General features: G+C 39.3%; 1 pseudogene; it reads left to right on the forward strand.

Annotated features, from left to right (window-relative positions):
• Positions 1-3496: 3496 nt before the first annotated feature.
• LOC144710086 (uncharacterized) lies at positions 3497-4192 on the forward strand (annotated as a pseudogene).
• Positions 4193-21709: the final 17517 nt, after the last annotated feature.

Raw genomic sequence — 21709 nt, forward strand, 5'->3', positions numbered from 1 at the left:
TATCCAGAATTCAAATCAACCCTAATGTTTGAAGGATGCTTCATCTTTGTGTATTCTATCCATCCATATAGTTGGATCCATAAATTATGCCCACGGTCTTCGTATAAAAAATATCTTTAAGCATACTTCTTCCTACATATATTTTTTGAAAGAAAGTGAAGTTTTGAAGGTCAATCAACTATTCCTTAGTGTCTCTGTTGCTTAGAAAGGTTCAACAGAGAAGTGGGGGAGGTTCATTTGCAGCCAAGATCCCAGGAGAATAGATGGATCAAAGGTTCACCTTTCAGATTACATTGAATTGTCTCCAACACATTTAGTTAATTAATTATCTTCGCAATCTATTACCTTCATCCATTGCCCTCCTTTACCCACTTGGTCATCATCCCACATCATTCACTCTCAATCATTTCACATCCCCTCTTACAACATGACGATCTCGTCACTTAGCTCTAGCTTTCCCATTTAAGCTAACATTCCTTTCTCCTTACCCCACTCATCATCCCATCTCAATACCAGTACATTAATTACCGTATCAACCACCTAGCAGGCCGTTGAGATGAACCCATCTCATTTCTCCATTATTGTCCACCTTATTCCCTAATCAACTACCTAGCTAGCTTTTTATTTCAGCAAAAACAAGCTGTTCTCTTTGTTTGGATGGAGCAACTTTACCTTGTAACCTAGAAGAAGTTAGTTTCCATAACAACGTTATCCAGCAGAGAAATCAGAACCTTGTGGGCGTGCAAATTTAAGAGCAGGAGCGAAGCGACGAGCACAAAATGGATAAATGATGTTAATTAATTTATGAAACAAAAGGTTACGAAGAAATAAGTTCTGAAAGGAATAAGTTCTGAAAGAAATCGTATGAAAATAAAAGGTTACAAAGTAAAGTGTTAAGATAAGTGTAGAAGTAACTGATTTTAATGAGTAACATAACCTGAAACTTTAGTTCATGTAATCACCTACCTCTCTGCAAGACAATTCATTCTTCCTCCTTAGGAACCTAGCTCTCCCAATTCGGATAATTTACTATTTAGTTCTCTGTTGTGAAGCAGGACGGGCTTGAAAGTAAAGCAGGATGGTTCTGAACTAAGAGTGACAAAGTAACATTAGCTCCCGCTCACCTATAGGAGAGCTTTCTTTATTTCATAACATATTATTGGGAGTCATTATTCAACCCATCTTTCTAACATTTCCCATAACCTTCCTCTCTTCTCTAGTCTGTCCTATCATATTGCTTCCTGGTATCGTGACTCACCAACCTTCTCCTAACCTTCTCGTAATATTTTCCCTTCTGTTTTCTTTACTTCTTGAAGAGCGCTGGATAACCGCTCCGCCACTTCTTATCATAAATTTGCTCCTTGCTTCTGCTCTGTTATGCTCTTCATGCCTTGTTTGGTCAGTCATTCTTTCTTTCTTTACCCATTGGACAACTCACTAATGGGAATCGTGGGTGCCGTAGAGCTTCTCATAGAAATACAAAGTGTATCACCCACTTCCTACAATCTGACCTGAACCTTTGGGTAGGCTTCGCAGGATAAAGTACTGTAGAATTCCCTGGTATGGTAATTCGAGAAGTCCCTCCAAGGGTGACTCCCATACAATTTTTTTAGAGAGCTGGAGAAGCATCTATGGGTGAAGCAACGTATCCATATAACAGTTTGTCACCTACGCTTCGCCATATATTCCAAGTTTAGGGATCTAGAGATGCAAGACGACATTGTGGACGTCATTCCGAGGGGGTATCGAGGCGATGCTCGGATACCTGGCGAGGTACGCGGACATCGTCGAGCACATCATCCCTATGGACCCAGTGAGATGCGACTATGTGATGCGATGAAATCCTAGGTGATGGTACATGTAGACCCTGACTCGTGGGGTTTGCCGAACTGCGTGCTCTGGGGTGGGCCACCAATGATGATGACGGTGACCTCCTGACCCTTATCAGAGAGACGAAGGAGTCTACGACAACGAACAGGTTAAACCATTGGTCCTCTTACCTAGGGAAGACGCTCGTCGGACGCTCTCGTGTTAGTTTATACTCTTACATAATCTATCGCGAGCGCGGTGGAGTGCAATCAAAAGGATATTCGACAGAAGATAAATAAATGGACGGGTTAGGGGAGCGAAGTACCTCTTCGCTGATGTCACCCCAGAGTCGTTGTCCTTGTTGATGCAGGATGCCGGCAGACGGAGATGGTGGAATCATGCCGGAGATGGGGCACACCGTCACTCAATTGGCGATAAAACGCGGTTCAGGAGCGGTGATGCAAGAGTGGATTCGGAATGGGTGAGGCGGTGCGATGTGATCGTGTGGCATGGCTTGCGTGGGCAACCGGGGCCGTAGATGGTGTAATGGCCTGGGCGGCGTAGGTCGATGGTCGAACGGGTTAACGCAGACAGACAGGCCACGAATAGAGTGGCAGGCTGAGTGACGTTAGACAGTGAACTAGACGAGCTGGTGTGAACGATGGGCTGTGATCGGCATAGGGGGTGACCGTGGCACGGTGGTGGTCAACGATCCAATCCACGGTAATCGCTGGCCCAACAGCGATAGCGGTCAGCGACCCGGGAGTGGCGGCAGTCGGCGACTGGTGGGGGGGTGGCACGGGGTGGCGTCCCTAAGGGTGGCCCAAGATAGTGGCCTTGGCACATGGCAGCAGCCCTCGGGTGGGTGGGCGAAGGCCTCAGGTAGCTAGGTAGGCGGCCCTTGGGCATCACGGGTGATGGCCTCAGGCGGTGCGGGGCAGTGGCCCTCGGGGCAATGCGGGTGGCGGCCTCAGGCGGCGGGGGGTGGCGGCCCTCAGGGCGGGGCGAAGCGGCGGCCTGAGAGGCGGCCCTAGGGGCAACGAGGGGTATCAGCCTTGGCGCAGGGCAGCGCAGGGCGGCGGACCTTCAAGCGGCGCCGATGGCAGCCCTTGTGGTGGCGTGGGTTGGCAGCCCTCGGGGCAGAGCAAGTAGCAGCCTCGAGGGGGCACGGCTGGTGGGCTGGGTGTGACGCGAGGTAGGGGCCTTGGTGCGGGTCGGCGGGGAGGTGGCAGGTGGGGTAGGGGCCTTGGCACGGCCCCTCTCCCTCTTTCTTCCTTCTTTTCTCATTCTTTCTCTCTCACGAACGTGTAGTGGTGCATCCCTCTGTTCAGAATGAAAGTTTCACTTTGACCGGGTGCATCACTCCATCTCTTATCTGGGGAATGGTAATGGGCCCCTTAATAGAGGTCCATGAGAGGGGGGGTCCAGTAAGCATAGGGGCCCCCTTAAAAACAACTAATAAAAACACAAAGAAAATAGAAATTTTAAAAGGAAAAGGGGCTGTGTGCATGGATATGGCCCAAAATTAAGAGCGCGGGCCCTTCGCCTTGGTGTGCCGATCTGACGGCACTCAAACTGGCGGGGGTCCCTAGCGACAACGTAGGATTCAGCCGCTTCCTCAGTGGAGCGAGATCTCATGCTCCATCACCTAGGTTATAATATCTCAATTAAATAGCTGATGAAGGGGATGAGCAGAACAGGGAGTCTTCTAGATGCGGTTCAACTAGCGGAGACTCTTGGAACAACTAGAGTCAGAAGTCCTGAAGTTAGCATATGTTGGAGGATCATCAAGCACATCCACCAAGGATCAAGGGGGATCTGGTTGTTGCATGGCTCAGGTCAGAGCAACGTGTCATCAGATGTTCAAAAAGCAATCTCATGATTGGATATGAGTGTTTGAAAGTTTTCATTGTATACTTCTGTTAGTCGGAAGGCGACAGGAGAAGGATGTTCTGAAAGAAACTACACGAGATCTTTCAACAGTTCCATATAGATACAGACACCTATCAATAAGAAACTCGGAAAGCTTTGGGATCGAGGTCTCATTAACAGAAGCACACCACGTGGCGTGCTTGACAAATGTCAGTGACCAAGACATCAGAAATAGGTCCGTGGGCATTACGATAAGTCCTCTGTCCTACTACAGGTACCGTGAGAACCTTTAGCAAGTCCAAACGATTGTCGACTACCAGATCCGTTGGTCTGATATATTCACCCCAGCCCACAAGCACAAATACTCGGGTGGAATATAATCCCAACATACTCGAAAGACTCGACAATAGTCAATCAAGAAGGTGGTAAGACCCTTTCAGAGTTCCCCAACAGCATAGAGTTTGGTAAGCTCGGACCCCCGGAGCACTCAACAAATCTCATGTTTAAGTAGTAGTATTTTTTTCTATTAGTTAGTTGCATATAACAAAGTAAATGAGTCGAGTAGGCTTGCACTAGTTTTTTTCTATAGGAGTTTTGGGGCAAAAAAATAGCTGAAGCCGATGCGGCTTGGCTTCGTTATCACTCATGACTTGTATTGAAGTCTTTGGCTCCCCCTCATGCCTTTATTATTTCGCTCTCTCTCCTAAAGTCGTGTGTCACGCCAAAGTTGATGATTAGCATCACGTTTCTTTGCTTACCCTTCGGATAACCAAAGGTTCTCCTTGTAAACTCACTCCTCAGAATGTTATGAAATAAATAAAGTCACGTAAAAAGAAAACGGATAAAGAACAAAAAAATGGAGTAAATCATTTGAATAGCAGTAGCTTTTGCACCATAAAAAGGCCTCCTCACCGGCCTGGAATATCGCTTCTGGTGACTGGCTTCTACCGGTTCAATCAATCAATAGCTAAAGCTACCTTGTCAATCAATGAATGATTCATAACCTCCATGTGAGGACAGGTTGGTTCGAGGCTTGAGTTTACGATCGGGTGCAAAAATGCTAGCAAGGAGGTCCAGATTTTAGGGCAGCGCGGTATGACGTGAGAGTGTCACGTACGGTTCCTTTGAGAAGGGTGTGATACCACCACCTATCAGGCCCGACGAGCGGTCCACAAAGCTGCATCCCTAATCACTTGGTCCATCCACATCGTTCTCTATAGGAGGTTGGCAGCCTATCCTAGATCTTCCCATTTCCAAGAAGATCTGGGGCTCGATCCAGTTTAGTATAAAGGTGATTCTATTTTTATTCCTATATATACGGGTCCGTGCAGCATTTCCACGATATCGTTATGATCAATTAATGCAATCTGGGCAGAAAATATTCTTGTGTCTATCATTTGCTCTGGTAGTCCCTGTTCCTGGTGATTCAGTCACTTTCGTTGGCTCCCTTAATGTATGTGCCAAGAAGTTCTAAAGAAGTGGGCTACTCCTCGAAAATGCCTGCCAATAGGTTCATTTGTCGTTGGGGTGGATTCATTGCTTGTTATGTGGTTGTCACTAACGTTGCCAATCTAATTTAAAGAAGTTCTGTGCGTGCAGGAGTCAAGAGTTTAAGAGTGTGCAACACCCTCTCTTCTAGCAAACCTGTGATCGCGTCACTGATAAGTTCAAAATGTGTGGTATATATGTCGTTATTCAAAGGTTTTTTGACTTTAATCAATAAAATTTGTTTGTCCCTTAAAGCTCAAGGGGTCAACCCTAGGAAGGCTATGGTAAAATCACTTTCTATCAACGTAGGGTTTAGAACTCTCACTTGGACTGATGATGTCCTTTTACTCAGATGAAAATAATGTTTGTAAGCTATATTTCAAATTCAGTTCATCCCAATGAATGGATCTTAGTTTCTAAATTTGTTTATCAATGAGAATCAGATTTATGATTAGTTAGAAGTTCTTGATAAGAATTACTACCTAATCCCCTAACTAGATTGTTTATATGTCCAGTTGATCTTAGATTTGATGATGTTACCATTACTAAAATATAGATCAGAAGTTTCCCATTAATCATGCTTCATTTATTTAACTCAGAGACTTAACTAAGCTTGAATTATATTTTTGGGCTATTCAGTCACTTAGAAATGATTTGGAACACATGGTAAATGCTAGTTGGTTTATCACAAACTATGTGTGCAAAGTCTAGTCAAATTCCTCATGGATTAAAAATAAAAAGGTAATGTTTAATTGCATTTTTCAATTTTACCTTAGTTAATTTAATATTGCAAACATGCCCTACTTGCAGGTCGTGGTTACAACTTACTGATCTAAGGTGATCTAAGCTGTCACCTTGGTGGAAATTTTAGCTTAAATAAACTTTTAAATGCCACGCTAATAAATTCTTAACAATGTGAATCCCAATTTAACGGATTGAACTCACAGTTTTCTTTTTCTTCCAAATTAAGAGCTATCATATATTGGCAAATCATGAACACGATTTGCCAATTAAGGTAATTGAGATCAATTGGATTGGATTAACAGTCAATTTCAATTCAAAACTATTTAACTAGCACTATTAAAGATCAAATGATTAAAAAATAAGAGGAATACGAGAATGAACAACATGAAAATTGGAAACTGATAAAAAAATTCGCACAAAAATTGAAGTCAGGAATTGCTAAAATGAAATGTAAAAATCAAGTGTAGATTGAATTTGGGTTGAGCGTAGGAATACCCAGAATTATTTAATAGATAAATTTAGAAGGATCCGTGCACAAACAACCAAATTTCCATGATTTCAGCCTTGAATTTGGGAAGAATTGTGGCGCTGGATCATAGAATTTCTCTCCATGTTGAGGCTTCAAATCCACTCCTAGCTGTTCTTGAGTCTTTAACAAAACCAGGCCTACTCTCCTTGAGCTTCAAAATCAAGAACAAAGCTCAATTTCATTTTTCCCCCTTTTATTTCCCCGGAATCGTAAGAACTTGTTCTTCCCATTCTGTTACTAATTCTCGTCCATTTTGCTTTGTATGCCAGGTGCATGAAGCATTGCAATTGGTCCGCGTATATGTCATCCTTCGTACGCACGGTGCTGCGAGCCTGCAATTTGCACAGACGAGACTTCACAGTCAGCCTGTGATCTGCAATCTGATTGGTACACGTAATGCTGTCCACGAGCTTAGCTTGCTGCATCGAACGCAGCGAGCTGAGTCGCACGGGATTGGTCCGCCTGAGGTTTCGTGTGGTGTGCTACACACACGGCGTCGCGTACATGCGTGTCATGCATCGAAGGTGCAATTGCACCTTTTGATTGGCTTGTGCCATTCACCTGTGCTGTGAGCCACTTACCAACGCTAGTAGTGCTTAAGCTGGCTCATATTTGGCCAGTTTCAATAAAAATTATCTCTTTAAAATTAACTGAAATAAGTTGTAAAAAATAAAAACTATTTATTAATACGTAAAAAATGTTTTATTAGTTTCTAAAATAAGTTTTATTGTTAATTTATTTTTATTTATAAAACTAGGTCAATTAAAAGCATTTAATATTTTATAAAATCAATTTTTAGACGTTGAAAATGTATTAATTGACCTCATTATTTGTCCAAAGTATTGTTTCTCTTGCAAGTTAAGGAAACTCTTCTTTGAACCTAAAATCATGATAACATGCATTAAAATTCCAAAAATATGATGAAATTAACACCTTATTAGCTCATGTTATCAGTCGCTAACTGAATACTCAACTGAGGCTGTGTACGACAGCCTTAACTGCACAAGCCTGGGATGGGCCTACCTCCATCTCTAGAAGAGCCATATGAGGTAGAAACTCCACATACAATTTTGAAGCTCAACCTTTCCAGCAATGGGGCTTAGGGACCGATATGATGATTGGTTTAGGTAGGCTGGCAGGCCTACTTTGGTCACCTATAGGGAATAGTGCATGACACCACAATCCACAAATGCATGGGACTTGCCCTGGAACGAAGAAGGGAAACATATCATGTCACAAGAGTGAGGTGGGGGGAGATTCCCAAAATGAGAGGGATGCCTCGCAAGCCAGATGAAAGATGAGGCCTTTTGGCAAAGCCAAGTAAAATTTGGGCCACCAAACCCTGGAACTGATGAGAAGGGGCGAGTTTACGAGTAGGAGAAGTCACATTCCCTGGCTTCCAAAGGTGATGTTGGATGTCGTCTCGGACATCGTCCGGTCGGTATCGAGTCGATGCTTGGTTACCTAGATAGTGGTATCGGACGTCATCGTCAACGTCACCTGACGGATAATTCCCTACGGGGATGTAACAAAGAAATGATATGATGTGTCCTATGTGGTCGTACTTGCGGGCAATGACCTGATAAGGAGTGCCAAACTCCGTGCTCCGAAGGGAATGCCGGGTGATGACGATGGTGGCCTCTTGAACCTCGTCGAAGGGACGACAGACTCTACGGTGCCGAACAGAATCAATCTGTAGGGGCTTGCATGCAATAGACGAGCTCGATCCGTACTAGTAAGACGCTCAAGTATCGTAGTTATCTCTCACTTCCTCTCTCATCTATCTAGCCCGAGCATGATAGAGACAATCGACAATATACTGCAAGGATAATATAACGAGCAAGCGAGAGCACGACGTAGCTCATCAACGCATGGCTCATTATGCAGATTCTTCATTGGCGCAATGACCGGGCGGGGATGAGGCAAAGATGATCAGGAGAGTGATCCAGCGTAACTCATTTTGTAGTTTAATCACAGAGCGGGGGCTAGTATTTGAGGAGTGGGGGGCAAGGTTGAGGCTAAGGCTGGAGTAGTCTGCGGTGGCGGGGCAGCTCAAGCAAGTCTGTTGGTCGTAGCAGAGCAACCGTGCAATAATCCGCTCGGGGGGATTGTCCAGCAGGTGCAAGTGGTAACAAGCGATCAATGGCGGGCCCTCTAGCGACCACTGCACGGCAGTATTCTGCCATGTTAAGGAGTGAATGCAGCAAGGCCAGCCAGGCCAATCCACGGGCAGCAAGGGGACCAACCAATAGCAACCGTTTGATCGATAGCGACCAAGACCGGTCCGCTCACCCCCCTTAGCAGCAACCGGCCTCTTCTTGGGTGGGCGAGATTGGCACAACCAAAATAGGGTTCCAATCAGCTCGAGGAGGAAGCCTGGTGGTGCAGAAATAATCTATCAACGTTCGGCTAAAATTGGTGGGGTTCAGGTTGCAGAGTTGTGGCTGGTGCAATCACGTTAGCAAGACCTTTTAATGAACAATAAAGTCCTCGGGCGATGGTGAGAGAGCACATGCCGGATGCCCCTGCCCATCTAGTGCGGTAGAGACACCAAATGAAGTCATAGCGTCGCAAGTTGGGGTGGTTACGGTACGATGGAATTGTGCCACGATTCTATCTTCTGGCACCATGATAGATCGCGTCGAAGGGTGATAGTTAACTCCATCACAAACAGGGTCAAAGTGGCGATCGGTTGCCGAGCGTGTGCAAGGTTCACCGATTGACCTGGAGGGTTGTGGGTGGACGGTGTGCTTTCCCAATAGTTGATAAGGCGAGAATCCTCTTCTCTGGCTCCCCCCAATCCTCTTCCTTCCCCCTCCTCGTTCTCCTCTTGTGAGACCAAGAAAACACAAAACAATAACACAAATTGTGAACTTCCTGGTCTGAGTTCTTACGACGCCATCCCTTCACTTAAATAGGGAAATTGATATGGGCCCTAAAGGAGGACCATGGGGGGGAGGGAGGAATAGTCCATTGAGGGGGGACCCTTATATAATGGGCCCCCATTACATCCAAAAAAAAAAAACAAAACATAAAAGGGTTAGGGGAGGAGCCCAATATAACTAAGGAGCCCATTACATAGTAAAATTAAACACACAGAATCAACAGACGGAACGATGAACACATCATGACCTGATGAAAACAACTCGACAAGTCTGAAAAACAAGAACGGAACTAGACAGAGAGGACAAAAGAAACCAAATGTGATAAAGATACGAGCATTGTGATACCTTGGCGTGTTGATAAGGCGGAACGCTAACCAGCGGGCTATCAATGATGAGAATGATGGCTCTAGAGATGTCTCTAAGGGAGCCAGCTGGCAAGCTCCATCAAAAGTTGTCGAGAGGATGGGTCAGACACTCTAGAGTGACGATCCAAGAGAGGATTTCCCATAGGGGGTCATGAGACGACTATCTCGAGGTTCTAAAAGAACGACCTACATGCAACACTAGCGATACCTAAGAAGGCAACCCGATTGGGAGTCATAGGATTCATAGTACCTGCAGTCTCCTAAATTTAATATTCATAATTATTTAAAGTGGGGATAAGGAATCTCTTTTCTACTACAGAAAAAACACGGACCAGATTTGGCTCGGCACTACATAATGATACATCCAATACCAATTATCTGTGCCTATAATGCATTGCTAGATTTCTGCTCTAACATTCTTTATACGCATATTGTGAATTGACATTGCAACCTAAGGGGTGAGTTTACAAGGCATTTACAAAATGAATTCATCTTCATTTCAATATAGCAAAGTCAACATAGATTCAGATTCAGGCACAATTTTATGAGCAAAAGCAATGAAGATGAAGATTAAGATTTAGGCACGAATTTAGGAGCATAAAGATGAAGACAAAGATGAGGGTGCAAGTTTACAAGCGTTCAGGAGTGGGAGCAAACAGATAAAGAAGGTGCGACTTCACGAGCAGAGTAAAAATGGATCTTAAGATTCAGACCCAACAAGCAAAAGGCGTGACTTTAGGACTGATGAAGATTGATAGGCCCAATGTCGTTGTGTGCTTGAACCCACAAATTTGTTATTTGTATCTAGAAAACTGTTGTTCTTGTGGGGCGTATTGTTTGTATAGGTTTTTAGGTCGATCCTCAGGGATTTCAGGGTGTGGTAATATCAAATTATGTGGGGAGATAGATGAATTAGGAGAGAGAAGAGATAAAGGAGAGAGAAAGTGGTATAAGTTGAGGATAGGGATTGAGAGACAAGTTTAGAAACGATGAGAGATGAACGTTGTACTTCAATGACTCACTATCCTTTCAAAATCAATCCTTTAAAGAAATTACTCAATAGTCAAAAGAAAGAAGTTCCATCACATTACAGACTTGATAAGCAACAGGAGTCCACAGTTGAACAGCGAGGGATGGGGGGCTCGTTCACCAACCTGCTGATGACGAATAGCAGCAATAGGAAGGAGAAGAGATTGGAATAGAGTAGATAAAAGAGATTTCAGAAGAAGCAGAGTAATAAGATTAAGAACTATAAGGGAGGGAAGCAATACTACAGAAAATAAGAGTAATTAGAAGAGACGAGAAGAGAGGTTTCAGAGAAGAGACACAAGAGTAAGATAAATTATAATAATAGTGTTTTAGATGTGAACGCAAAGAAAAACAGAAGATTGACGGAATAGAAAGAGCAGAAAAACAATAAGAGAGGAGATACGACCAGATCAGATATGAAATTGCAAAGAAGAAAGTGCAGGGACGAGAGAGGAAAGCAGATTAAGATGGGGGAGACAAATAGATCGAGAGAGAAAGAGAGAATGAGAGAACTGGGCGTGACTGTAGAGAAAGGGAGAGATGGAGAGAGGAATGAGGAAAAATCAGAAAACAAAGAGAGAGGGAAAAGGAGAACGGAGAGAGAGGAAGCAAAATGAAGCCAGGTGAGGAGGAGAGTAAAGCTGAGAAGAGAGAAAATCGCAGGAAAGAGGGAATAGCGGAGAGAAAAAAAAAAGAATGACAGGTCGGGAGGAAAAAAACAGAGGAAAAGAGGAGATGGAGAGCACAGATCGGGAGAGAAAACAAAGTGTGAAGAGGAGTTTTACTCGCTCCGCAACTAGCCACACCGAGCTATGGAATCGCCTCAGCATGATAGGATCTAATACAGATTAGTTAGTAAAATCAATTACTTACGATATACTCGATAGAGGATAGAAGATAGGACAAATATAGGTTCAAACATAGTCCAGGATCAAAGATAGAATAGGTTCAAACATAGACGGATAGGATCAAATGTAGAATCGTTATAATGGCTAGGATTGGATCTCAATACTTAACGAGATCATTGCACCGATCAACGGTCGTGATCGGTGCAACCCTGACGTTATAACGGACAGGATAACACGTATATTCAAATTACGTTGGAGAAGTTCCAACGGATATAGCCGTTGGAATTGTCAACTATTTTTAGATATATTTACTATATAAATACACACAAATTGTAAGAACAAAAGTGCAGGAAATACAACGATCATTACACTACTCGTGTTCAAGTCTTTCTTCTTTTCTCTTCTTTCTCTACTCTTTGTTCTTTCCCTTTTCTTGTCCAACGGCCAAGAAAACTTAACACAAAGCATAGGAAAAGAGGAGATTGAGAGCAAAGAAGATGACAGATCGGGAGAGAAAAAAAAGGTAGAGGAAAAGAGGAGATTTTCAGCAAAGAAGAAGACAGCCCAACCCTAAAAGAACAGCCGTCCGAGAGAGAGTGTGAGCTAGCCTGCGGGCAGAAAAACAGCGGGAAAGATATCCTTCTTTTATAGAGAGCAATGTAGGGAATTTAGAATTAGAGGCATGTTAAGAGAGAAATAAACTAGATAATAGATATAGAGAAAGGTTGAGATATATTTAGAATTGGAGAGAGATGGAGCTAGCAATTTAGAGAGATTTATAGTTTGAGAAGTATCTCTTCTCTTTCCTCTTTTTAGGGATTTTCTTCTTCATCTCCAAGCACATTTAACTTCATTCAATTGACTTCCTTTGACTGCTTCTCTTCTGTACTCCAAAGAGGTCCTCGTTGATTTGAGGCTTTCTCTAAAACAAAAAATTCAAGAATCATGTAGAGAAGTTCATCTTTTCATGGAAGTATACCATAAAAATACCAAAGTGCAAAAATGATCAGCTAAGAGGAATATTTATGAGATTATTGTAACAGATAATAGAGTTTTTGATATACTTATAGATATTTATTATGCTATTGTCAAAGATTAAGATGAAGGTTATCTAACAGATAAAGAAGATGCATTTCAATGGTACAAAGTCAATGAATACGCATCCTCATGTTATGAAGTCAATAAAGATGAAGGAGAAATGATGAAATAAAGCCAAGTAAATTTAGTTATCTTTTCTCTCAGTTCTAATTTAATTTGAAACTCTTGTGCTCGTAAACTCGCACCTTTCATGACTTTTTCAACAATGAGGTGCAACTTTAGGAGCAGTCAAAGTGGTAGAAGGTCCCCCAGATTCAAAGGCTTTGATTAAAAATAGAACTGAAAGACACAATTCGGTATCGTCATCAGCTGAAGGAGAGGGAAGAGCTCTGCCAGCCCACGAAAAAGCCTCTTCCAGCGGACACATTGAATGTCCCACAATCAAAATCAAACAGGTTTTTATTTATCAGAGACTAATCAAATAAAGTTGGACCTGCGGCAAAGCAGAGCCTCTGAAGGTATGCCAGCTTGTGTTGTGCCGTCATTTCGGATTCACGACCGCTCTTGGCACTAGTGAAATGGGGAACCAGATCTTGAATCAACTAGTAGATCGTCAACACAGCTTCTGAAAGAATTTATTCTCCAGATGATTTGGGAGCTAGGGTAGACTACACACGACTCAATCCTACACTCCTTTATCCCATTGTTTTATTTGTCACTTCTTGGAAAGAATGAATAGGATTTACGGACTGAGCATGAGGTTCACAATGAATGAATTTAATTTCTTGGATCTACGCTACGTGACCCACCTCTTACTATACTAGTAGTATCCTCGCTGTCATTTCCCAACGAAGCCAAAGCCGGAGTGCTAATCCCGCCTCTAAAGTTGCGTCGTTACTTAATGTTTTATATAAACCTAACACTTCTGCTTATACATTCCCACCTCGCTTCTGCTCCCTTATGCTCTTCACCCCTTCGTTTTGAGAAATTAGTGTTATTGGAGAAACTTAGTATTTGCTTACAAATCGATTGTTTGTTGAGTTTCAAGAAGTTGTTTTCAAGATCTTTTACTTTGTTTCTTTACTTTTACTTTGAATTTAGAACGTTTGTTTTATTGATTGGCTGCACTATCTTGAAGAATGCTCCAAAAGTTGCGCCCGCTCGCAAACTCATGCCTCAGAAATTTTGGTTCTTTAAGAAAGGTTATGAAACATATATCATTCTTATTAAAAAAAAAAGAAATATATGTTATTCTTTTTTTCTACTTTGCACTGGATAAGGTTTCATGCTGTGCCCTTTACGCTCCTAAGCGCCTTGCAAAACATTAATTCATCTTCATCTTCATTGACTTCATAACACTCAGATGCATTTGAATTGACTTTGTAACTTGAATCTTACTATGAAGTAACGTAATTTGCTCGTCGCGCCTAAAGTTGAACTTTTGTACATTTCTTTAAGAACTTATCATTCAGTTCTTGAAGAAAGAACCAAAGGCGCGCGTCTATGAGCGCACATGCCTTTTTGGATTGATTTTAAATGCCTGCGAAAGACTAAATACAATAATCATATATTCATATATAAATAAATATTGACTTGACTTCGTAACCTTCAGCTATTCTTAGCTAAGGTTCTGAAGGAAGGGCGGATGTCGCCAACTGGATCAAGGCAGTGGATTGTGAATCTACCATTTGTGGGTTCAATTCCTGTCGTTCGCTTATTACATTAATTTACATTTTAAAAATGCTATTTTCAATATAGTTACAGCAACAAAAAATAAAACTATCACTGTATCTTTAATTCTATTAGAACCTACTTCCTCTTCCAAGTGTATTTAAAATATGCTTGTGGTCATGGGTTTTTTCTTCCAATTGATGATCTGCCTTGACAGCCCCCCATGCGGATTGTCTATAAGTAGTAAAAATACTCTGAATACTACATCACGCTTACCTAGTTTAGATCCGCCCAAACGTTTTTTGTTCAACCCCACTCCTAGAGTCGCGCCTCACTACTTGATTCAGATGCTGAACCTTTAACAATTGACTTTATCCACCGTCTGCTCGTAAACACGCACCTGAAGTCGCTTGTTCTGTTCTATGAGTTCCTAGCCGAGATGTGAGTTGACCAGGTTATGTTTACATAAGTTCTTGAATGCGCTAGTTTATGAGCGGGCGCGAGTTTATGAGCGAAGAAATGAGGATGATGAAAACGGACTTCATACGAAGGTTCTGAAGGCGCTTAGGGGCAGAAGGGGTGAAGCGTGCTCGGGTTGGAAACTCAGTTGTAGTAGAGATACGTTATGCATGAGTTTATGAGCGGGGATGTTTTGTTCATTTCGATATGGGCTCTAGCATAGGCTCCATATCCAGTAGTTACTCCATTGGCTGATAGGCCAGGCCACCCTAAAGATTGATGCAGAACCCTCAAGCCCTACCTAAGTTAGACAAGACCTTATCGAATCAGGAAAAAAAACCTACCCAAGCAGATTAAAGATGTTTTAGCGATCCCCTTAATTTATTATCTACAGATAATGTTGATTCATGATTATTTACTTCATAACATCACCTCATAAAAACCTTGCATTCTTGCCGTTCCTTAAGTGGTGCCTCAGAACTTCTGATTAATATAAGAACTGTTCTGATAAATGAGGTTCTGATTTATTACTCCTAAAGTCGTGTCTAAAGTCGCTTCTTCACTCTGTCCTCGCTCGTAAACTCACACCTTGCTAAGTTGAAGGTTATCAGAAAAGTTCTGAATTAGATTCTGATGATGATGCCATCTCATTTCTCCACTCTCATCCACCTTATTCCCTAAATCATTAAAACACTAATTATCCACCTCTCGTCATACACTCTCCCCTTGTTTCACGCCATTCACTAACTCATGTACTATACATAATATTTTCATCATTGTGATTTTATCCAATTAAGATCATATTTTTCCAAACATCTATTTCCTGTGGATATGACTCTTTCTCATCACTAGCTAATTGATTTATTTATGAGTATAGGCTTATAAATTTTATTATTAAACTCAAATTCTAGATGATGGATTCTTACCCTAATCTTGAGTTTATCACATGGATTAAGTATATTTTTTATCTTTTTCATTATCTAATGACCTTGCTTGCTGTGCAGGTGAATGCTCATTTTCATTACTCTGAATGAAGTTAACGCACTTTTGGTAGTTGACGGAGAGAGATTTAACGAGGCATAGGATCCAGCCTTTTGATAGAACCAATTTTTTCAGGGACCTTTTTTCGCCTTTCCATTCATATGATTGGACTGTTAAATTATGCTGAGAAAGAGGAATAAAACTTTTGTTACAAATCAGTGTTTCTATGTTTTTTCCTTTAGTATTTTGCTTCCTCCAAAAGAAAATTAAAAAAACAAGAAGTTGCAGTATATCTTACATTCTATTTCTTTACTTAGGTATTGACCCTTTCAGGAGAATCAGGCCCGTAGCACACAACCATTCTCTTAAACCATTTAGGTTATCTGAATCATCAAGATAAGGTTCAGATCTCTTGATCCTCTTATCTCATTTTGTATCCGTTCCCTAATTCCTAGGCAACCCCGTTTTGTGCTTAATTTCTTTCTCGTATGGACTGACCACTTTTTCATACTATATTTTTATATTTGGAAAATGGGATTTTATAAATTTTTATAAATTTTATCCAGTAAGCTCAAGGGGATTTTATAAATTTATTTGGAAAATAAATTCAAATTTTGCTGACAATTTCCCCCTATGGACTGACCACTTTTTCATTCTATATTTCTATATTTGGAAAAGGGGATTTTATAAATTTTATCAGGTATGCTTAAATTAAACGTCATGATTACATTTGCATTGAATCACCCCATTTCTAGGATTATCACTGATGAGCCTATAATTTTAAGTACATAGGGAGATGTTAATTGGTGATAATAGCAGGGATTTAAGTTTGAATGAATGTAATTTCAAAGGCTGAAATGAAGGTGCATGAGGCAGCCTGAATTTTAGAGGCAAATGGAAAAAAATAATCCACAAATGTTGGATTTCATGTGCATACATATCAGGATGTTGTTAATGGAAATTGGAAACACACTGATGTAACATGCAGCAGATATGTTGTCATAGAACACGATGCTTAAATATTTTATTCATTGCTTAGAACATGATGTTGTAAATGGAAATTGGAAACACACTAATTTGCTATGTGGCATAGAACTGGATACTTGTATATTTTACCCATTGCATAGAATTTGATGCTTGTGTTTTTTATACATGAAACATATCAACAAAAGAAATGTGTCGCCCTTTGAGCAATATATTGCTAATAATCCAAAAACACAAGCCAATAATGACAAGGGATCATCCTTAGGGATTTTAAGGGCACAAAAGCATAGAGGTGATGTGGTTGCGATACTGATAAAGTCATAGAGAATTTACCTGAACCGTATATACATAGGAAATGGTTGATCTATCTTAATTTCCTAGGGAAGCTTGCTCGTTTAAATTTAGATCCACACTGAGCAATAAATAGATGCTTGAAACAATTTTAGATAACATGGTAATTTTCATAATAATTTAATGTACTTTATGTATTTATTATCATTGAAGTTATCATAAATCCAGATTATTGATGCATAAAATGTTTTATTTCACTCATGGTATCAATCTTCATTTTTTATTTATTTCTATGCGTATAATTTTTTAGCATAACTTTCTATTATTTCCTGAAAAAATATTTTGAATATTTATTTATATAAAATACTAGAAAGCCATCAAAATGGAACTATGATATTCAAAATATAAGTAGAAACCCCCGTTTTAAAAAAAACAGTTAGATTTTGTTTTTAATTAGAATTATTCGAGTGATGTGTCCACTCGAAATCTCATTTCAGTCTGTTTTTGTACTAAAGATCAAAGGATTGAAGGAGTGACATTCAGATCAAGCTATATTAGGAAAAAGGAACACTTGGCCCTGATGGGCACGTGATGATGAGTTAATGTGATATTCACCCTTTTCCAACTTAAATCATCATGTTTTTTTCACTCCACTCACATCCATTTACATTTATATCTCGATATCTCATTATCAAAGCTTCCCCCCATCGTTATCTTCTCTAATCCTTGCTCTATATTTACATTACCTCATCTATTGTGTTTTTAATATTCATATCGGTTAGTTAAAGTGACCATGGAATAACCTAAGAGGGGGTTGAATTGGGTTATCTATCTGTATCAGTATTATGTAATTAACCTATAATTTTTATACATATTAAATGAGGTAGAAGAAATGGTTACCACTTTTTTTAGACAGCGTAGGCTAATCCTTAATGTTGTTTGGGGGTATCAATCCTGAGGTGATTATGTGCACTATTTGTGTTTGTTTGAATGCCCCCAAGTAAATTAATTGGAAACAGGGCTGAGTAAGGGTACCAACATAAATGGAACACGCAAATGAAGCTCCATCGTCTTCAACTTCCAAAATCTTCCACAGAATGATGTTGTTCATTCTACTTCAATGTGGCCCCCAAAACCTTCTTCTTATGCCCCCAATATCTAGCAAGAACAAGAATAAAAACAATAGATTTCTAAACATTATCTTCTCCTCAATAATATTTAGCATAACAAATCCTTAAGTGGTTTTCAAGGCAAGGTAAAATTTCATGTATTTTAACAGAAATAATTTTAGATAAAAAATTCATTACTTCAGAGATATAAAATTGCAAATGTATTTATGACTTTTATGCACAAATACTTCCCTGCTTGTCATCGTTCTTTCATCAAGTCCTCCTCTCCTCCATGTTTCTCTATGGATGAAGTTCCTTGATTCGTGTTTGATCTTTTGTTTTACAACTAAAATATTTTCTTGGTTCTTATACTAAAACATATGATTCCACCAAGAAGAATTTTACATCAATTCTGCACAAATTTTTTATCTCACACAAATTGTTTAAAATACAATCAAATAAACCTCAAGAGGTCAATCTTTCTAGTCGACCACCTGACCTCCATGTCCAAGTTCACACCCTTGTAACGCTTAAAAACTCAACAAAAAGATGTAACTATAAGTTCTATCGATTCGTATGGATGTTATTAACCATTCATAGGTTGAATAAAATATAAAAATCAAAAAAAAATTATGTTAAAGATATCAATTTCCCAAAAGGTTGAAGATGTACGAATGTCAGAGGCTAGCCTTCTTTGTTTTCAATCTTGAGTCACCTTACACAAAAAAATACAATTCTAAGTTCTATGGACATGAATTGATGTTAACAAGTGTTCTCTTAAACAATTCTTAAGAACTGCATGAAAGTTGCTTCGGAGATTGAAAGATGTCCGTAGCTGCTGGACAATGTTTATGAAATGCCAAGATATTGGGGCTTAAAATTAGGTTGAAAACTATATATATGGACTTAAAAATGCAAAAGGCATAATGGTAATTCTCTCACAGTCCAACAGTCATATTTATGATTACAATTAGAAAATATCAAACAGTAATCTTTTTAATTTGAAATTTCTGTATTAATATTTTTCCATAAGTAAAAAATACCTCTCAAGTGTTAAGTGTTAAAAATTAACCGTTATGCCAACAATATATGCTTTAATATAACCTAAAACTTTTGAGACCGAGTTACTACATTTTAATCAATGTATCACCTTTAGATAGTAATATATTTATGTAATTAATTCTCATTAAATCATCAATAAATTCAGTCTTAAATAACCAAAGGTAGCGATTAGGCTTTTGAAGAATTCAAATGATGTCAAATGAAAGCAAATATTTTCAGTGTTAGAGAATAGGTTTACCTTAATGTCATATAAAATACAGGTCCTAAATATGTGATTTGACTTCGTCATCATATGTTTAAACTAAGAGGCATTCTAATATAACTAATGGTTTTATTTTATCATTACTTACAATCAGCCAACTACTGGATTGAGGACTTATTGTGCTTGATCACAACCCATATTTAAGAAAGGATTAGTTTGAACATTCATCAAACCACACATATTAAAGCATTTTTACTAAAATGCCCTTAAAGCTTAATCTTCAACACCCATATCCTCACTATAAATATCAATAATCATCCAATTATCTATCCATCTCCTTCATCTTACTATCTCATATTTTATAAGCACCATATATTTCCTTTCTAATCAATATTTATTGAATATTAAATCTGTAACATTCTTTCATACTTTATACTTGCCTTAGCTATCACCAACTAGCTATAATAGTAATTTAATTATTATTTATTAAAATCAAATCCCAATAATATATTTAAGAACCCTAATTTTGAGTTTATCAACTGCCGACCTTCTTGTCCAGCCTTTTATATTTACGCCGTCATGTATTTCAATAAACACAATTTCTCCACAATCATCATCCTCGTTCCAAGCTTGCATGTCATGCTCATAAGGGCTTCTTCATTAGTTACTTAGCGCTCAGAATATTTTTTTATATATTCTCATCTATCGTCTTTGCATTTTATCAAATGATTTAATCTTTGACAATAAAAATTCTTACTTCACCTTCACCTTGATCTTCCTATCTTCACCAGTTCCTCATCCTACCTCCATTGGTCCATCATCCCTCCTACACACTAACTTACATGCATCAGCTTCTTCCTTGCGACCAGTTCCCTTGACTGCATTGTTGACAATGTCTAACCCGCACTCAGATACCTCCTATTCACCATTTGTCTATCCAACTCTATCAAATACCCTGGCTGATATCAATATTTTTATTTCCTTAAAAAAGGGTAGACGTTTGTTTACCATTAGCCCTATCTCATATTTTTTTAAGTATTCAATTGCATACTTCCTTAAATAAATTGCCCTGATGTGTCCATATAGTTTTTGGTCCAAGTGTATCTAGATACACAAGTATTTAAGTATAAAGCCATTCTAGATTAGGATACTTTGATGTTTGAAAGATAATGGTCCGTGGGAGAATTTATATCTCAATTACTGGTCTGAACTCTACTCATGTTCTTCTAATTATTGCCATGAATTAGCTAGATACCTTAATGTCTTAATCTGTGGATCTCTCACTAAACCCATGTTTGTCAAGAAAGCTTGATGGTATGTTTCTCAAACAGTTTTTTTCAGGTGTTTCTACTATGAGATGCTATATACACCCTCATCCAATGCTCACATGCCTGGTTTGTGAACTTTAGCATCCTTTGTTCTGATTTTGCATTCAACCCATAAACTGTTGATCTCACTATGTTTATTATTGTCATTCTCGTTATTATTATCCTAACTAGTAGTGATAATACATGATTATGATAAAAACATCACGCAACATTTCTACTTTCTAGGAATTGAGTTCTCTTCGTAACAAGGAAAGAAGGTTATCTTTATGACAAAATATAAACTTGACCAACTTTATGAGATTAGTCTTCACTAAATGTGGCGTTCCCTTGGGTGAACTCTCAAATGTATTTCCAAGTGAATTGGATTTCTAAATGAATAAATATTTCTTAAGTAAGACCTTCTCCTTCTCACTTCAAGATTAAAAATCATGTCCCACTAAAGTGCAGGGAGTAGAAATCTTGATATTTCAAATCTCTGGCTTAATATTTCCAATTTCAGGGAAACTCTCTTATCTTTCAGACCTCCCAGTAGTAATTTGGAAATTTTAAGGAGCACAAATCTCAAAAATCCATTGAATAAATTCATATGGTTTCTCAGTGAACGCCTCTAATAAAGTGGACTATAAGTGAATGGTATCTCTCTCTATGTATGTGAGTGTCATAAGATACTCTAATCTATCTAATGTACTTTATAGTTAATCAAGTATCTTTTCCAATCAATTATTAATTCACACAAATCATAAAAATGTATCATAAATTAGAAGTTTTGTTTAATCAACTGGCCGGTAATTAGAAGTTTTGTTTTCATACTAGCATTAAGTATTATAATAAATAATACAATTCAAAAAGAGCCTTAGACTCTCAAACATGAATGGTAAATGGTTGGTTGCATTGTCTATCCACCAAACTAGGTGTCAAAACATTAAAAGGAAAAAAAAAAATTCGCGATGGGCAAATTATTTATGTACTTTTATTTTAGTCCAAATAGAATCATGTATACTAATTTGAATAGAGT

This window comes from Wolffia australiana, chromosome 12 (genome assembly GCF_029677425.1).
Source record: "Wolffia australiana isolate 7733 chromosome 12, ASM2967742v1".
In the NCBI taxonomy this organism is placed as follows: domain Eukaryota; kingdom Viridiplantae; phylum Streptophyta; class Magnoliopsida; order Alismatales; family Araceae; genus Wolffia; species Wolffia australiana.